Source organism: Glossina fuscipes, unplaced genomic scaffold (genome assembly GCF_014805625.2).
Source record: "Glossina fuscipes isolate IAEA_lab_2018 unplaced genomic scaffold, Yale_Gfus_2 3, whole genome shotgun sequence".
Classification (NCBI taxonomy): Eukaryota; Metazoa; Arthropoda; class Insecta; order Diptera; family Glossinidae; genus Glossina; species Glossina fuscipes.
The window spans coordinates 1919030-1940225 of record NW_023998417.1 but is presented as its reverse complement, the minus strand read 5'-3'; positions in this window follow the sequence as shown (position 1 = coordinate 1940225).

Here is a 21196-nt window from a genome sequence, read left to right as displayed (position 1 = left end):
TGGTTTAACAAGTAGAAACAAACAATAAAAAAATAATAATAATCGATATAAACGTAAACAACATATGTGTGAAAAGTAAGAACAAAAAAAAAAAAAAAAAAAAAAAATACAGTAAAAATACAGAATTAAAAAAAAATGAGTTTAAAAGAAAAATGATACGATTCAACTGTAATTCATAAAAGATGATTATATAGAGAAGAAGTACCCTTAATAAGCGGACTTTTTGCGACAATAGTTCAACGAATATATCAAATTAAACTTTTACAACAGCGGCTACCGGGTCTTATGGTTTCCCCATGTGAAAGAAATTCAATATTTTATAACTAAAGCTTCCGAGTCAGGTTCAAATACACAACTATAGATATGCTTACATTTTTCTTTGGTATATGATATACTTAAATCATTCATAAGCAACTAACAGCATTATAGTTGGTCAGCGGCGACCGCTACATACCCTACACCACTTCGTCTTGTTATTTCCCCGTCTTGGTAATAAGACACTATGAATTAATTTTCATCATAAAATATTAAAAATTAATCCATTTTCCCTAACAGCTTACTACTCATAACATATCTTATATAGAGTGCGGCCAAAAATTAGATCCATGTGGTTGAATTTTCACCATGAAATTCGAACTTTTTACAATATAAAACTTCAATTTCCATAGAAGTGGTTATAAGAGAGGGTTTTTAAATAATTTGCCACAGTTGGCCCAAAGTTTTCATACCAATTTACTTACACTTTTGCTGAGAAATTTTGAAAATTGCAATTTTTTTTTCATGTAACGTTTATTCGGTATGGGGCGTTACATGGGCAGTGGTCGAAAAATTGGACCAAATCCAAATCCTTTTCAAAAGCGTTCCTCCTTGGGTGAAAATACGTTACTGTACCAAAACTCGTTAAAATATCTCAAAAATTACGACCTTTGGGTTGGACAAAAGACGGGGAGACGGACACATAATTGTCTTCTGAATTGGACGATATAATAAATGTGAGTCTATCTCATGTTCTTCTGGGTGTTGCATATGCAATACATCGGCATAAAGGGTACCGCAAGGGGCGGAGGTGGTGTGGTAGAATTTGAATAAATAATTTTTAAATCCGAAATAAATCATCTTTATTTCAATTCTTTTCAATGCAGTTATTCCTAATAAAAATGAATGCATTTGCATTTTGTGCATCATACACCAACTGCTTGATGCACGATGCAAATCCATTGATTATGTTCAGCACTTAAATTTTCACGTGCCTGAAATAGCTGAAAACATTTCTATGTGCATAATAATTACCTTAAAATTCCAACGCTTCATAAGCTTGATGAAGGCTTCTGTTCCGTATTTTTGTCGATAAGCACATACTTAACCTAGGTTGCTGAGTTTTTCTTTCGTTGTACGTACGAAACAGTCTGAGAGCTGGTGGTTGCTTGATTATATGTTTCGTACGTTAATGAAATGTTATTTGCTGACAACAACAACGTACGTTTCATTTTATTTATTTATTTTTTTTTTTACCGATTTAATGTCTGCATTAACCGGTACATACTCGTTTTTTAATAAACGCTTGGATTATATTTGCTGCCGTTATAAGTATCAATGGAAATAATAATAATAAATATTTTTTTAATACACATTTACTTTCCTCATGAGCGCAACAACAACATTACGTTGTGGGAATGAAATGATTTCTGATTATATCCGTTTACAATTGTGTTGGTGTCATGTGGGAAAATCCATGCTTATGCGTGCATATATATATATATATATATATATATATATTTTCATTTATTCAAGGGATTTTTGATCGATATTTTTTTTTTTTCATTCTTAAATCTATGTAAGCGTATCTTCATATAGAAAAGTCGAGCAAATAATGCACTTTTACATGCATGCTTTTGCAATACGACCTTTTTTCCTCCCTTTGACATGTACCTAAGCTTCTAATCTGCTACGATGTCATTTCAAGCATATACCGTATATACTATAATGCGAAGTAAATTGAAAAGTTAGCCCAACATAAGAGGAGCTAAGAAATTCTTTAGCATATCATTTAAACATAAAATATTCTTTCAATGGTATGAGACGATGAGATGAGAGTTTTGGAGATAAAAGACAGAAAGTTAAATTCTTGGATATATTTAAAGGCAGTCAGTCTGAAATAACTTGGGATGGAGATCCAGCAAGAGACTTTGCTTTGCTGTCTTGAGTTGCGTTTGTGGGTCGGTAGTTAACAAGCTTTTTGTTGAGTCGCATCATACATATACTTGTTGAATGAGCGGACAATTGTCAGTGATACTTTTAATTAAGGATATTCTAAGCCATTTAGGAATTCGTAATAGACGATAATATCCATAATGTTACAGTAACATCAAACTATACTAAGAAATATGGATATGGGCATCTTTTGCCTATACCTTTAACACACAATCTTCTTTCAAAGCAATTGTTGAAAGAACAGTTGACTCAGAAATCATTTGTAGACGAACAGGGCAGGATGATAAACTAAATTGAATTGATTATAATATATAATGATTCGGGAGCTGTCACTCCCCAACTATAGCAAATTCAATTGACTCCCTTCCCATTGCATCGTCTTTGACACAGAGACAATAAACGGTAAATATGAATGCCAACTAACTAATAGTAAAACCGGTTCTAAATCTTTGGCTGATATGTCAAGAACTTTAAAACTTAATGAATTGACGATTTATTCAGCACTCCTTTTGAAGTTTGGCAATATTGTCGGCTGTGTGTAGACTCATATCATGCAATGTTTTAATAATAGAAATTGATTTGTTAACGGCTGATGAAAAAGGACTACAGAAAGTACAAGCTGAACAAGGACATGGTGAATGAAAAGAATTGGGAAAGATTTAAGGACTTATCCAGGCTTAAGCAATAGTAATTCCGCCTTGGCTAAGATAGCTCTTACGCTTCTTGTTTTAGGAAGCATAAAATGTAACATGTTAGGTTAAAGAATTTTTCAGGTAAATAGGAGAAAGTGTTTTTTTTTTTTGGGGAGAAAACGATGAAGTTTTTGAAAAATTATAAAATGAATGCATATTCAGCGAAGCAAACGTGAAAAAAACAGTAATACGTTATAAGCAACAAGAAAAGAATAAATAGTTCGCTGAAGATCCACATGCACAAAATTTTCAAGAACTTCAACCGTTCCCAAATATATCTACGATTTGATTTGCGAAGACCGTCATCAATCATTTTGTGAAGGAAGAAGAATATTGAGTTGATGCATGCAAATCGTGTTAAAAATAAAAATATATCAAGGACAACATTGTAATGTCTTATACGGTTGAAAATTTTTCTATTCTTCGTCACGCTTTTATTTATGTAGCTTTTGTTGTTTATCTTTAAACATTATATTGTTGCAGGAGAGCATGGAACATGGCTAACGCTGTTGAAGCAATCGCACGGATCAAAGAAGATATTGCCTTTACCTAAAAGTAAGAAACAAAATCATACGCTTTCGAATATTAATTGGTGGAAATTAATTATGAACCACATATGTACTCATACTAAGATGTCTGAATGTGTCCATACTCAAGCTGCTTGCTTGGTTTCCAACACAGCTTTTTATGCTTCTTGGGGCGAAGACGGTAAGTTTGCTGAATTAAAATCGCTTTTTATTGAATTATGTCAACACATGCACACATACACACGTGCCCATTTTAAATTCCTTTTTCGAATCTTTTTCCGTTCTTGCCAATGTATTATTATTTTTTTGCATCGGGCGCCTAAAAAGAATTGATTGTAATTTTTGTCATCACATTAAAATAAGTTTGTAGTACGTCTTCTTGGCTTCTATTATAGAAAACGAAATCTATTTTTTGCCAAATATCTTTACACCACGTAATACATTTCTGTGGATTTTTATGTTGTCAAAAAACAGGTCCTACCTTAGGGTTTTACTTATAGACTTGCAACGTTTCAACTGTAATTTTACGAGAGAAACCGTTACAATTATTATTCCCTTCACCACTTGTGGTACAAAGGCAGATTAAGTTTGTGAATTTATGCAACACCTACCTGGAACTGATGAGGTAGACCAACTTTGTTTCTCCGGTTCGTTTCTCATGCTCAACTTCCTAAAATTCGCAATTATTTTGACGTTTTCATAAAATGTAGTATACCGACATGTTTTCGCGCAAGGACGAACGCTATTGGAAATGATCCGGCTCCGACCACTTTTGCAATCACCTTCTATATAACGTCTTGTTTGGAGAACTCCTCATATCAATAATTACATTTAGGGAAGTGGTGGACGGTATTTAATGGTGGGCCCTTTCCCTCTAGCGCGTTTTTATTTGTTTTTCAGTGAGAAAATTGAAAAAATTATTTTGCAATATTATTACTATTTATTGTTATTATTATTTGGGTGAATTGGTAAAGCTTCTTAGAAAACTTTTGCTAACTTCAGCCGCATTAGAAGTGCTCACCTTTGAGGTTATGTTACTAGCGCCAAAAGTTGTTGGTTCCAATTAAGCTTACCTTTAAATATTGGGTTCATTTCATATCGAATTTTGCAAAATCATAATATATTCGCTACAATTCTATTGAATATTGTGGGCTGCATGTTTCTATATTTAAATTTTGATAAAAAAGTCCACCCGCCACCATCATATTGCGCTCTTAAAAAAGACTTTTACCATTTTTCCACTTGTTTTCAACAACGATCTGAATTTCTGACTTCTATGATTGTGAGATTGAAAGCAAAAATCTCTCTCTCTCTCTCTCTCATTTCACTTTCAATGCCAACTTGTGTTTGTTTTCTTCTTATTAGTATTTTTTGTCTCTTTTTGCTAGAGCTTACGTTGTTTGCTTACGATTGCTACGTAAGTGAGACAACAACTATAATAATTTCTATAACGAGTGCGTGGTTATATCGAATTCGCTGAAAATTCATATGAAGCATTAGCCATTTCTTCATTCGAATAGCACAAGAAGATTTTACGATAAAATTTAGATTGCATTGATAACCATGATTGGCGTGGGCTTATAATTATCGATGTCAAGATATCGAGAGTTTACAGCTGTCGACAAAGTACCTGCTTCTCTCACTGTCGAATGAAAAAACGGTACGATTCAACCCATTTGCAAAAGGTTTAGGTCTTGAGTGAAAGCACCTGAGTGTAAAATTTCATCAAAATCATTGCGATTACGTAAACAAAAGATGTACATGAAGGCACAGACACGTTAAAATCGATTCAGAAGATGATTACGTGTAATAAAAGATGGATTTATCTTAGGTCCTTCTGAATGTTACATATATTCTCAGTGATTTTAATATGCGTTCATACCGCAAGTGGTGCATGGTATTAAGTACAAGGTTTAATTTATATTTTATATATAGAACTGAAAAAGTATGGAAAGTATGAAAGTGTGTATCTCTCTTTTTTAATGCGAATGTAAAAATTGTGAAAACCAGGCAGACATGTGTTTGTAGGTAGGTAGTTGTTCGTTTTTCGGGAATGTCGATGCTTTTGCGGCAAGTGGCAGGAAAAATTTAAATTCCATATAAGACGATAAATGCTGATATTACTCAATGGTACTCAAACAAGCCTACAAACTGTGCTATTGACTGACGGTGGTCTATAGCGTAATAATCCATATAATTTAAGGCTTGAGGGTAATAATTTGTTGTGCAGTTATAAAATCCGAATCCGAAGCCGGTGGAGGAGAGTAAAACACGCCTGAATAAACTAATTATTTTATAGTACACGTAAAGCAAATTAAAAATGAATACAAATAAACAGTAAAGTTTGAAGAAGACGGCGTAAAATGAGAGGAAAAAATTCTGATCGCTTACAAATAATTTCATTCATTCCATTCTATAGGATAGACAGACAAGATGCGTTGAAAGCGGGTAAATTTTGTAACTATGCAGTTTGACGATTCACCATTAAATGTAACCTCACTGCGCGCGCGATTCCGTTCGCTAATATGTGCTGAAAATTAAATTTTAACATATATTTCTGCATACATTTTTGATATGTTAAAAGTATTTGTTTTATTTGAATTATGTGTTTTCCCAAAAAAAAAAAAAAAAAAAAAAAAAAAAAAAAAAAGTGGTTCATAGAATTTGTTGATAAAATCTTAATTACAATTAAAATATTTGCATATTATGGAAGAATTATTATATATATATATTATATATCGTCGATTTAAATTTATTGCTAGTTTTGACGTAAACATTCTCTAAAACCTAAAATAAATCAATATTTTATTAAATTTTTCAAGCAACGTCGTCTATTAAAGGTATGAAATGAATTTTTACACTGTCACATACATACATATCGATATTTTGAAAAGTAATAAATATTTCGCATTTTGCATACACTTTAAGCATTTAATTATTTATTTCGAAAATTTAAGCAAAATATTAAGAAAATTCTATTCACCTTAGGACAATGTCGAAATCAATAAAATTTCCTACGGGAAATTTCTTATCAAATGCACGCCAGATGGTGGCAAAGAATTTACATTGAATTATAGTTTCGAGATTTTTGCCTAAACGTGCGATGAACATATCGATATGATTTAAATCAATGCAAATACTATATGGATTCGGTGACGAGGAAATTATGCAACTTTTTTTGGTATGAAAATGTTAAGGACTGGATTTCCGAATTCTTCAACTAATACTTCTGGACTCTTTTTTATCTTATAAACGAATTGTTTAACTAAAGTATCAAGTGGATGGAGCTTAAGGATGCGTTAGCGCTTTTCTTCTTTTCGTCTTAAAGAAGAAAATGTTGGTGAACCCTTATGGATGAACACTTCCGTGCTGAGGCAGACGAGAAACATATCGCACGAAATCCATTTCATAGTACTTATAGCAACTTTAGATGGATTGGATTCATAATGGATTGGCTCGCAAAAATCAATTCTGTTGGTCCGGAAGGTTTCGCCAGGCTCTGCGCGGTCATGAGTCAATTTACTCATGATTTGTTGAGGGTATTTTGGCTTTAAACGCAAGCTCCGAAGGTTTTTTGAAATTGTGCTCCTAATAGCCTTTCCTCTGTCAAAGGATCAATATTGCATCCGAATTGTAGCGGCGGCCCTGCATACAGAAGTTTGTTTGCACCGTGCTCTGTACATAAGTAATGATAATATATAATAATTGAGTACTTGTCATTTTTTCCCGCATGTTGCTCGCGTTTAGGATGCTTACGGCCCAAAAAGTAGCTACAAGGATATATCAAGTATGTGTGGATGTATATAACATGCAAAATGATTCAAGATAGTCTCTCCTTCTACTATAGCAATCGATTCAGAATTATTTTCTCAAATCCTTTTGGATTTTGTACGCCCGTCTGTCCGTGTCATGTCAACTCGGATACCTTTCTTTGCAACCTAGAATTTCTAATTTTTGAGATATATTCGTACACCGACGTGTATTGACTCTAAAACGAATCGTCTTGACCATTACACGCCTTATTTGGAAAAATTGTTATAGGAATAATTGTATTAAGCAAAGTGGTGCAAGGTATTCAATAAGGAGCAGTGGTCGATTGTAATGTTTTTACTTCAAAGTTTTGACATTTTTGATTGGAAAAATTTTTTTTTTTAGACCAGGAGCAAGCGTTTCAGGTTTTCAGATACTTGTAAATGGAATTATCTATGCCGAAACTTTAAAAATATTAACGGATACGAATCGTGAACATTGAAAGAAGCGCTAAAAACGTTTATCAATTTTCAGCCTGTGCTTGAAAAACCGCTGTATTAGTCGTAAAGCCCTTTCGGGTCAGAAGTGAATTCTGGGTTTAAATCCATTATTTTCATTACGAGATGCATTCAATCAATCAATTTTTTCTATCATTGCACAAATTGGTCCATATGATGGGAAAAGAGTCTTGAGCTTGATTTTCTTACTAAATTTACGCACAATTGCCGTTTGATGCGAGAAGTTTTAACTTGAGATAAGGTATAATGAAAATAATTCAACTCCAATGAATTGGGTGCCATACTTTAAGCAGCCTGCGAAAAATGTGTGGATGCTTACGTAGAGTAGTTGTGTTATAGCAAGCGATGGCATCTATTTTGAAAATGGTTAAATATGATTTTCGCTAAATAAATTCCTGAAACTTTTTACACACACACAAAGTATTCCTCATTACAAAGAAATAATGTTTCTTTCAATTTTAAAGTATAAAACATAATTATTATTATTATTATTATTATTATTATTATTATTATTATTTATATTATTATTTATGGGATGACGTAATAAAAAATAATTTTTATAATATTTACCATCACACATACATGAAACTATTGTGTACTTACAACATAACTAGGCTATGAAAATAAACCGTTAAGCATTTACGATATGATACTTAAAATTTTATCATCATTAATTGTTTCAATATTGTTTCAGATTAAAAACATCCATTAAGTACAATCAGCATGATTAAAAAACACGCATAAATGTTAATACATAAGTTTGTAAAATATTTACATATGTTTACTTAACGCATAAAGCATAACATTACAATTATATTATGTGGTAGATGATGGGTGATGGGTGATGGGTGGTAGATGCCTGATGAGCATTTATATATATATATATATATATATATATGTTACAGTAGATTTAATAAATCCGTATCAAAGTTTAAAATTTGCATGAAATAATCGCAAGAGAATTGAATGCTGCTCTCAAACGATATTCACAGTTCAGTCAGTCATTACGTACTTCTTTTCGCACTTCTTCTCAACACACTGTTATCAAGTATGCGTTTTAAATGCATAAACAAATGTGTTGTCCTTGATAATATGCTGATAATGTAATGATGTCGATGGTCGGTCGATATTGTTAATGACGGTCTGTCTGATGATGCAAATAAGATACACTGACTGAGTGTGTATTGCTTTCAACTTAATAATTTTAATATTTTAATATTTTTATTTTTTGCATTGAATATGATCAACAAACAAACCATGCCACTACATGCAACTACATTTATGCGGTTGTTTCGTTAATATTTTTTTATTTTTTCATTGTAATTGTAATAAAATGATATGTTATCCATGTATGCCATTTCACATATTATATAAATTTGTTGCCAGCACGAGAATACTTTGCATGCTTGGTTACTTTTTCCCCAGATTTGCTCTTAATTTAAAAAATAAAAAAAAATTTTTTTTTTGATATAAAAAAAATTATATCATTATTCTTTGAATGTTATTTGCTGTTACTTGTCCAAACAATTACTTACAGGGTAATTTAAAAACAATTGTGTCCGTAATAGTTTTGCTTATGCACAAAATAATTAGTTGAAAATAAGTTGACATCGTAGACAAAATGAAATGACTCTCTAACTACTAATTGACAAATTTTGTTTGAAATGATGCTGAATTGTGAGAAAGACAATAAACCAAATTGTTGCTGTAGTTAGTTGACTTTTTATCTAATATTTCGCTTTTTCCAGCTATTATTTATCCAGCTGTGTTTTGCTATGTTGTTGTACTATTCATTGAAGAGTATGAGTGTAGTGTTTTTTTTTTTTTTTGTCAGACACAAGTGATTAACATATAATATATGTAAAAATCATTGATGCTTTGATAGATTAAAATTTATATGTTCATCCAATAGTCGAACACTCAGTACATTTAGGGTTTATTAACGCTAGTTGTGGTATTAGGTGGAAAATTTGTTTAAACACTAACTGATGACTCAAAATCTCTTTCAAGGTATGGGCATTTTTGATCAGAGATAAAGTTATTAAGGTCTTTCTACTCTTTTCCACTCTTGGTTATTTGTTATTGTAATGCTTGTGATTACAAAATTGGAGTAGAAAGTTTTGAAGTTTTAGTGAGATGAAATGATGATCTCAAAAAAAAAAATAAAAATGCTGAAATTAGATTCTGACGCTCTATCTACAAAAAAAAAGATTTATTTTTTTTAAATTTTTTAATGACTAATCTCATGGGACATTCGCTATGTGTGATGATCAGAAAGAAGTGAGGAAGGAGAGAATAAGGTAAGGAGTTGCCGGCCTAGTCTATGCATCGAGTGAGCACTCACTACAGCTACGACCAAGTATGGTGGTTTACCGCTTGGCTTGAGTCGCGAATCTGCGGGAATCTTATCTAATCCGCTCTATGGCAATCTATAAAAAAAATTGATATAGACATTTGTAAACATTAAAAAACTGTTCTTGTTTATCTAAGGCAAAAAGTACGTATGATCTCCGTTATTGACCAACTAATACGCCTACTATAAACCAATAATGAGAGGCAGTTTATAAGCAATATTTCAAGTGTTCATGGAAAAATTGTCGATAATGCCTGATTAAAATGTCGAAATTTGACAGCATACATTGAGATTTTCAAACTCTACCCTATTCGTAATATAGAGTACATCAGGTTTTTCTGAAGGTACGTAATGTCCAGAAAGATTTAATATAACCTCAAATTTTTTTTATACCATTCTATAGCAATCGATACAGAATCTCTGTTTTCCATATTCCCGGCTTCTTTTATGGCAACAAAGTTAATTTTTTAGTATTGTGTGAAGAAGAAGAATGCGAAGATGGAAAATAATGAGAATATTGCTCGATGCAGAGAATGTCAGTTCACGTCAGTTTTCGTCCCCCTTGCTCGATGCAGAGAATGTCAGTTCACGTCAGTTTTCGTCCCCCTTGCTCGATGCAGAGAATGTCAGTTCACGTCAGTCTTCGTCCCCCTTCTATATAAGAGCTCTTTTGGGAAGAATCCGTTCACGTGGAAATAGAGCATAATTTTTGATGTTTTGTTACGAAAATGTGTACGTGCATGCGTGTGTGTATATGTGCATATGTGCATAGTCTTCTTTTTTATGTCAGTTTGAAGTAGTGAATGTTAATATTATATTCTGAGGAAATCTACGTATATGTACACATAATGGGTCGTATGAAAAGTCTTTGGGGTTTCTTCCGTGGTTTCGAGCTCTTTTTTGTTGTCTGTTCTTTTCAAATGATCCCAAACTGCTGTGCGGTTGAAACAATTAAGAAACGATCTTGACAAATAATGTAAACTGAAATGTCACCTTTTAAGAATATGTTTGTTTAAACCAATCAGGTAAGCGATGCCCGATATATATAGGTATTAACACCATTCCATGCAAAAAAACCGCAAAGACTTTTTACATGATCTAATATATCGATGAATGTCAACATTTTACAAACTAAGCACCCATATACTGTTATATATAAATAAATATTGGTTTGGGGAAAAAGAAATCCATTATTTATTTTCCCCAACCTAATATTTCTATTACCTGTTCCTGCATTCCCAAAAACCAATTCTAAGATATTATTACGAGGAACAATAGTCAGAGCCTCGGGAATATCTCGAATATTTTTCGACTCGTTGCAGGTTAACAAGAGTTAACGCCTTTAAGGGATTTATTCTGCCTCTATGCCTGGCCACTAATCACAACAAAGCAAAGTCCATTTTCTTGTTATAGTTTTTTTTTTTTTTCGAAAGAATAGTCATAGTTAAGCGCTTCCGGAACAATTTAGTTAGTTATAAAGCAAGAGCATTAAGTCTAACAAATCACAAACGAAAAGAACATCGTGTGACTTGCGATATCCTTGTGTGAATGTTTAGGATACCGCTATAAGGCTCTTGTTTCGAAGTTGATCTCAAATTGTCGCAAACGAAATGATAAAATTTATAGATTTTTCATCGTCGACGTTCGGTGTAAACCCAACTTTTTTTTTCTTTTATTTAGCATTTAGCGTAAACATATTTTTATTTTATTTCATTTTCTTTTTATTTTAATATTTTCTTCAAAAGTGTTGACTTTTAGCGAGATAGGTTTATATCCCCATATTGACGTTGGCCAGATTTTACGACCAATTTGTGGCCATAAATTCTGTCTGCTCTTTTATTACATTGTATATGTCAATAGCGTTTTCATTGATATTTGTTACAACCGCAGCATTTATAAATGTGATCCCTGTTATTCCCGGTAAAGTAATAAAATGACAATATACGATAATAACTGTATCGATAGCAATTATCGGGCGTTACAAAAGCAATTTTCCAATTTTTTTGTTTTGCATATTGAACTGAAATTGATAGGAAAACAAAATGGCCGGAAATGCCAGTAGGACGCTAACGTTAGCGACGCTATCAAATATTACTTCAAAATTTTTGTGCAATAACAAATTATTTTTCAATATATATATATACATATATATATATTTATACATGCATATGGAAAAGTACATAAAAAAAATAAATAACTTTGCTTTATTGATTGAATTTATGGTAATGGCTTCGATAGGCAAATTATTAACAATTTTCTATTTAGTGGGCTATCGTCAGTCAGCCTTTACGCAAAGATATTGTTTAAAAAAAAAAGATCGATATTCAATTTTCAGCTTTTCATATAAGAGCAAATAGGTATTCATTTATAGGCGACGACATGTGTTGATAATTTGTGCTTTGTGTTTAAAAAATACTTTTGATTCTATATTAAATACTCGGTCCGGACCGAATCTGTTAGACCCATTACCTCATGCTCTATAATATGGAGTTGGCGCAGTTGATTTCTTCTCTTTTCAAAATAAATGTATTTGTCGTAGAGGCATGTGGGCGCATTGTAGGCGCGTCTCTTGAAAAGTTTAGGTCAATTTCAAATTCTTCTGCAAATTTTTTAGGCAATAGACGCAACAGATGGTAAGACGTACTTCAAATTTATGAAATGATTTCTAGAAAAATATATTTTAATGTTTTTATTCATTGTCAAAATAGCTTGTACTAGTAATATTCAGTCTATCTACACTCGCGACGCTATCACTCTTTGCGTTAATGTGATCGTTTGTATTAGTTTCATCTGAACCATTGTTGTCGCATCTCACGCACGTACTTCAAATTTGGAGATAATTTATTGAAAAATTATTTTAATATTAGTTTCGGACTATAAGACGCACCCACAATATTTAAATACATTTTTCTATATAAGAAGATACGTCTTATAGACCGAAAAATACGGTACCTGTTCTTCTTGTTTTTTCCTGGCAAAAATAGTTCAGCTACAAACTAGTGACCAGAGCACTTTCGAGTAAATCATCCCGGAAACCCTTTTCCTTTTTCTTCATACATGCGATTTCATTCGAAAATTTGTTTACTATTACCGATTGCCAAGCTTTTGCATATACGCAATGGCTTAGGGATTCACTCACCGCTCAGCTCTATACCGGTTGCGGGTTGCCTCTGGATTAGATGCGTTTTTTTCCGTTTCTTTCCTCCCTCTATCTTATTTATTTATACATAAATTTTATTTTTTTTTATATTTTCATAATTTTTTTTTCTTTACTTCTCTTCATATACTTTTTATTAGTTTTCAATAATGATTAGCATAAAATTTAATTGAATTCGGAAATAAAACGCTTTTTACACTTTCGTCCTTGAATCTGGATATCGTTCTTACAGAATCTCTTTTAAAGAGCTGTTAAAAAGAATTTCTTCCAAATTTCTAATAGTGTCTGTCCTTATGTCCACTCACATATTAAAAACATGAAATGACAACGTCATAGCTATAAGAGCAATTATGATTTCAAAATTTTTATTCTTCTCGCTCTTGTCGGGTTAAGTCGGCACAGAAATCAGCGTAAAATGAATCTACAATGTACGTCATCCAATAAACAATAATTTTTCCATTCTCTTTATCTTTATCCGTAGTACATATTTGCTTTACATATTTAGTTTCTTTTTAAGCTGCCTATGCTGTATCCTTTGCCCTTTTTTTTTTTTTTTTTTTTTTTTTTTTGAAAAAGGAAAACAAAAATAAACGAAAACCTTAATCATAATTGACAGCAATTTGAATGCTGAATGACTCATATTCGAAGAAGCAGCTTCAAGTGGTTTTGTCTCTATGATACGGCCTTAATAAATATATATAACAGATTGTTTATATGCAGGTACTTGGGGGTTTAGCGAAATATAAAAGCTAATTATTATTTATATAAATAGAAAAAAAATCCTTATTGTTATGACCTCAAACATTTTTATACCCCATCATCGATACATGTGAGGTACAATCATTTTGGCAAAACGTTTGCAACATCCAGAAGAAAAGTTACGAAGATCTCATAAAGCATATATATGTTATCGGGCAGTATTAAAATCTGAGGATATCCGTCTGTCCGCCAGTGCAATGTTTGTTATAAACATTCTCCTGGGCGCAAAAATAAATCTATCGGCAGAATAATTGGAAGTTTTCGATTACGGGCTCTCTCTTGTTTTTTTTTTTTGAAAATCACATCAGGTAAATGTAGAAAAATATTATCATCAGTTCTATGGGTAATGCTACAGTATTTGACAAAAATTGTTACCTTCTAACCAGTATTAAAGTAGATAAAAATTCCATTCCATTCCATAAGCAAGTTTGAAAAACTCTATATCGTGGACAAATTCTTGCCAAGTGTCAAGTGTCAAAGTCAAAATGCTCCGGAGTCCGTCTTGCGTATCGTATCGTATCTGTGGGTATAAAAGATTCGGTTACATCCGAATGTAATTCGCTTAGTTTATTTTTTATTACATTTTTTTATTGTTTTTGACACTAATTGACAGTTATTAAATGTGAGAAAAACACTCAATTTATGAATCCATTTTTTTTTTTTTTTATTATTATTATTATGGTAAGGTACAATAATAACCATAAATTTAAATGCCAATTATATGAAATCGAAATAGAAAATAAAAACGATAACCAATTTAGAAAAAACGATTTACAATGTTTTGTATGTCCATGATACGTTTTTATTATATTTAATACGTTTTATACTCACCAACGAAGGATGAGGAGTATATTCGTTTCGTCAAGCTGCTTGCAACGCTCAGAAGAAAGCTTCAGAGACCTCATAAGGTGGACATATTCTTCGACAGCCGATTTAATCATGTCCGTCCGTCTGCCGGTCTCCGTAACGTCTGTGGTAAATATTTTCATGGCCGCAAACGTAAAGCTATCAACTTCAAATTTGATAGGTTAACACTGGTCCAAATCGGTCGAAGGACACGCCTACATTCCCAGGTAAGTTGAGATCATCTCTGTTTTTCAACAGGAATAAAAAGTTGGTTTTTTACTCATTACTTATCAAGTACAGTAGATAAAGTCGCAAGAATTTGTACATATGATCTATGGGCTATGCTGTAGCACTTGCTGAAAAAAGGAAAAATATTTACTAAGCCTATTTAATAGACTAGTGTATCAAAAATTAAATTTTTTTTTATATCGTGCGGAAGTAAGCTCCTTAAACTCTATAGAGTACATAAATGCTTGACTAGTTTCCAATTCAGATCGCATTCGAAAGCATGTCGAAAGCTGTTTGTCTATTCGTCCGTCCGCGAAAATGTGTATGTGTAAATCTGTGGTACACATTATCCCGTTCCCGTCCCCGTCCCCGTCCCCGTCCCCGAATTTTAGAATGACTGAAGCAGGCCAAAGAAAACGCCCAAAATGTCCACACGTTGACACAACTTAAACAGAGAACGCATCCGGGTTTTTTGCTCGTCGTTCATAAACTGCAACAGATACACGATATAAATTCCCACAAATTCATATATTACTTTTTTTCAATTTTTTATAGGATAACAGTGACGGGTATAAAGGATTCGATCGCAACCGAATATGATTTTCTTTACGTGTTTTTTAGAAGCTATTTATGAGTTTGAAAAAAGCATAAAAAATTGCAAACTACTTTGAGGATATAAGAGGAGAGCTTTCGTTTCGTTCAATCAATCGAAATATTTTAGGACTAAGTAGTCCTAATTCTGTTAATTAGCCAATAAAGACTTTTTTGGAGCAATCTACTAAATATATTAGCAATTAGTGGTAATAAGCTTAAATAATTTTTGGAAGAAAAAAATTGGAAATTCCTGGAAAAGTAATGCGAATGAAGGAATGACGTGAAAATGATGGGAAAATATTCTTGTCGCGGTTCGATTTTCCTTTCAGTCAATTAAACATCTTTTTTTCACATTTTCCTTTTCATTTTTTAGATATTTTTAAAGAAACAAAAATGTAATGCACGATCTGTATGAGTCCGCAAGAATAGCCGAGTAGGTAAAAATCGCGACAAACAAGTCAGTATTCGCGGGTTTAAATTCCACTGCATTAGAGTTTACTTTGGCGAGTGTTCACTCGGTGAAGGAATAACATTTACCGATTGGGCACACAGACCCAATAAGCTGTGGTCTTCTCTCTCTATCTTTCTCTTTCTTCACTACGTCTTCTTACCGGCCGTCATTGTGTTACACGAATAGTGGATATCCCCCTATAATGTCGATTTTATTGACAATGTCCAACGCATCATAATCAAAAGACAAAGACATGCATTTATGCCTTCTTTTGCTTGTCAAGCCTAAGCTTGGCAAGTCATATAGTAGTTTGGATATGATTTTTATTAGCTATTGAAGCTATAGACAAAAAAAAATTGGTATAATATTTTAATTTTTCCCAGGATTCTCGAAAGTGATCGAGGGTCACATCCTGGTATGATACGTTATAAAATACAAATTTCTTTGAGAAATCATCGACATCGAGAATTGTACTACTTTGGTATATGTTTACTTATCAACTCCAGAAAGACAAAGATCGATAAACGGTGTATGTACATTAATAGCGTTCACTTATTTGCTTCTTATACCATACACCACTTGTGGTACAGGGTACATTAACTTAGTGCGGGCGTATGTAACACGCACAAGGGCTTAAGATGGATTCACCTTTTATTATACCGATCGATTCAGAATCATTACCTGAATTGATCTAAGCTTGTCTGTCCGTCTGATTTCTGTCCATGTAAATTTGTGCGTAAACTACAGGTCGTAATTTTTAAGATATTTTAATGAAATTTGACACAAAAATGAACTGTACAAAATTTAGACACTACGCTAATTTTTGGATCCTGCCCTATGTGAGGGTTAAACCAGCATTACATTACATTGTGTTGTGTTTTGGGCCAAGCAATCAATTTTTCAATGACGATAGCGAAGCAAAAAAAACGCCTCTCGAAACTATTTCTCGCAATTGTTCGACAGTTAAGTACGACATATTCATGCATTGAGCGTTTCCCAAAGATTTTTACTAATTACCTGAAGAATTTTAGAAAGTTTGTGGAAGAAACCGTAGCCTTTAATATTTGAAAAGGAGACATGTTCAGCAAGGTTCAAAGTTAGAAGCATTTATGATTCCATGGATCAAGTCTGTGGATTACAAAACTTCATCCCACTTACCTTTGATAAATGTTATAAAATAAAGTAAAAGCTAAAGAATTCATTAACTGAATTCTGTGAAGCATAAGAAACATCAATCGTGTGCATATGTACTTGTTGTACATAAATATTATATTTATATTATAAATATTTACATGTATGGCTACAGTGATAATACACGTTGCAAAAGATTAATTATATCTGCATATTACGTATGATGCGCTGTTAATACGTCACCGTGGCATACGTAGCCTTAAACCATTTGTATGTTTGTATGTTTTAAACCATATTTTTAAATAGCAAACGTAACAATGTACGATTTATTTTTATTACAATTGTTCTACCAATGTAAATGGGTAACGGAGTGCACGCTAAAGTCCAGGCAAATGTTTTAAGCCCGACAAAGTACGGTTCGCCGGGCCAAACAAAACATTAACGGCGCACCTTAGTTTGGATTTCTGTTTTGCATTTCTTCCAATGATTTCAATTTTTTTCTGGTATCAAACCCTTTGAATTGAACCGTTCATAAGATGCTCACCATCTCTCGTTAAAAACTCCAGACTTGCATTTATCCTCTTAACCTTCACATCTGTATATCATTTCAGCTTAAATTGATATGGTTTATTCTTCAACTAACTATTAACTTTAAACGCTTTCAAATCACGAAGGTATGCAATGTAATCTGTAAAACTAAAGTTCAAAATTAAATGCATGTAAGTAGCTATGCATTAGTTATGAGTTTACAATATTTTATATACTTTGTAAGGTTTAAATATTAAAAAGTGTAGTTTCATTAAGGTGCGTCAATACCAATAAAAAATCTCGCAATCATTCGTTAAAAGTGTTTACATAATGTTAAGCGTATAAAAAATAATCTTTAATTAGTATTTTACCCATGCCTTGGTTATAGAAAACGTTATTTATTAACATTAATCAAGTGATCAATAGCCAAAAAACCAAATATTTTCTGCTAGTACATAGGCGTAGGCTTGCAAAGCAAGAACGAAATTTGCATTTTTTTAAGCGGCTTGTGTGCATGCAAAGAAATAAAACTTTTGGTAAAATTTACACCACATCTAAGCTTTTAAAACAAGCCGCAATCAAACAAAAGAAGTGGTAGTCGTTCAATTACTTGTTAAGCCTGTGTCTAAAATTCGATAAGCTCGGCACAGTTCCAACAAAGTTCCTACAGCCCTTTGATCACGGAATTTTCAAACACACTCTCCGCTATGTTTACTATTAGAAAAAAAAGAAAAATTACAGAAAACGGGAATAAAAAAGAAAACAGGATAAATTTTTACCAAGTTGGAAAGTTGGACTAAGTTGGAAAAATTCAAAGAAATTCATTTCTAAGATCCACCTTAATGTAATCAATTTAAATATGCTTTGCAATATTTATATACATGAATACTTTCATGTGTAATATTTTTATTTTCTATTAATACGAAGTATTTTAATTGCTCTCTTTTTTTTCAATTAAACTCTTTTTCAAAGGGATTACCGAGCCAACAACAAAACCAAACAAAGGAAAGGAATTCAAATTGCTTAGTTGATTTTATGTAGATTGTAAATATATATACATATTTACATATACATATATATATATAAATCCATTTATATGCAAATAAATACATTGAATTCTGTTTTTTCATGGTCGTTTTCAAGCAGTTTTTTCCAGAAGCTATTTATCGAGTAAAAATTGAATTACATTTTTCCTAAAATGCATTAAATATTAGTGTTTGCTTTCCCATACGATATCTCAATGAGAGTAAAAAATACTTTAGTAATCTCTTTTATATGAAAACTTACAAATAAATGTTAAGAGTTCGATTGGGATTTATTAAGTGCAAAACTCTGACATGACAATACTCTGCTCGTCGGTTAATCAAAAATTGTAGATATAATCGACAAAAGCATATATGTATGTATATCTTTATATAACATATATTATAGGAACGAATATTAAATGTTTTTCTCAAAGTTTTTCTTTTAACATTTTATGTCTACTCTTTATTCTGCAGCTAAACTAATTTATTAGGCCATCAACAGCACATTTATTCAATTATTTATTTATTTAATTAATTTTCCAATGCAACTAATTTATTAAGAAACGATGAATTTAAATCAGAGCAGTAAAAATAGTCAAAAAGTCAAGAGATAATGGCCGCTTGATTGCGAATATTCGCTGAATATTCAACGAGTTCAATTTCAAAGGATCATTAACCCCATCGCGACCACCGGCACCATATCTTACCGCCTTTCGCAACAGCTCAAGCAATGTACAAAATACAAGAATTTGTTCTCGTATGTATTCATACGGCACCAGCCGTCGTGAAACAAAATATGTTTGCCGTTTGTATACGACACAGTCGTTACGATACATCAAAAATATAAATTCATCTTACTGTCGTCATATATATATGGCACCCGTTTCCAAAGGATTAATAATAATTGAATTAAAAATGGAACTTTTGGCTATTATAACACAGAGTGTTTTCTTTCAACTACAAGAAGAAAAATTGCAATAAAAATGAGTACAACATAAGCCATTTGAGAAGCACTCCTTTGACTTATTTATTATCTCTCTTAATAATATTTCAAAAAAAAAAAAAAGAATACCTCTATTGATCTCTTTTTCTCTTCCCCCTCTCACACTCAATATTCGCTGAAAAGCAACAATACTGTGCAGAAATTAAAACTATTCTCAGCTCGCTAAACTCATTAATGACATAGGCAGGAGTACTTATAAAAAGGTTATTACTAGTCAGTTCTTAATTGCTAAACACTTGTAGGAGACGTCCGGTATAATTGCGGACGGTTTTAGGGAAAATCGGTTATTGATAATAAGAAATAGGGAAAATGGAAATAAAAATGGATGTCGTGTTCATATCGGGAAAATATGTGAAATAATTTCAACGAAATTTAAGAAAAAACGTTTATTGGCAATAACAAATCAAAGTTTGATTATATAAACAGGGAAAATGGATATAAAAATCGATGTCGGGTTCATATCGGAAAAATTGTGAAATAATTGCGAAGAAATTTAAAGAAAAACGTTTGTTGGAAATAAGAAATTAAAGTTTAGCTGTACTAATAGGGAAAATGGAAATAAAACTGGATGTCGTGTGCACATCGGGAAAAGAAAAAATATTTATTCGTTCATTTGTTTCGCAAGCAAATGTAAAAATCAAAAAAAAAATTTTTGAGACTTATGAGATTTATGTGCGCGGTTATTCTTTTAAGCAAGTGTTAGAAAAAAACATTAAATTTCTTCAGAGGCAAATTTTGATGTTACGTAAGCATACAAACCTGGAAGTATTTCGTTAATATGGCAATTGATGTCGGTAAGGTCGTTCGTGTAATATTTATTCGTGCAGTCTTAAATTCGTAATTGTTGTCGATAAAGCAAAATAATTCTTAATCGTAATAGACATAAAAAAGTGATTATTTAAAAAGTTTTGTGGAAAAGGCTTAAGAAAACTGAACTGAAACTTGGGCTTAGACAATTGAAAATAATAAACTTTTTTATGCATTTTATGTTCCGAAGTTTCCTTATGAAATTGTTCCTTGAAATGTAAAAATAAATTCATAGATAACACAACTGCCTGCGATGCAACGTCTGTCCACTTTAGAGAGTAATTTCGTTATATTACTCTAAAACTGATTGATAGCTTTTGGTATTGTGCTAGTAGCTATTATTTTGTGTCAGTTAAGTCTTTTCTAAAAATCTCATTAGAAGTTGCATCACAAATGATCATAATGCCTGTATCTCGTAGATATGTATTATGTTTTCGTTTTTTTTGTTTACTTCGACACATACACATACGTTCTTGTAGCCTTTAAACACATCAGTACACAATCAAATTGTTGAAGCAGTCTATTAAAGGTAAGTTGATACGTGTATACTTACATTTTTACAACAAAATGCTATATATATTTTTTGTTGTCATTAACGAATTAATACGTAGATAAT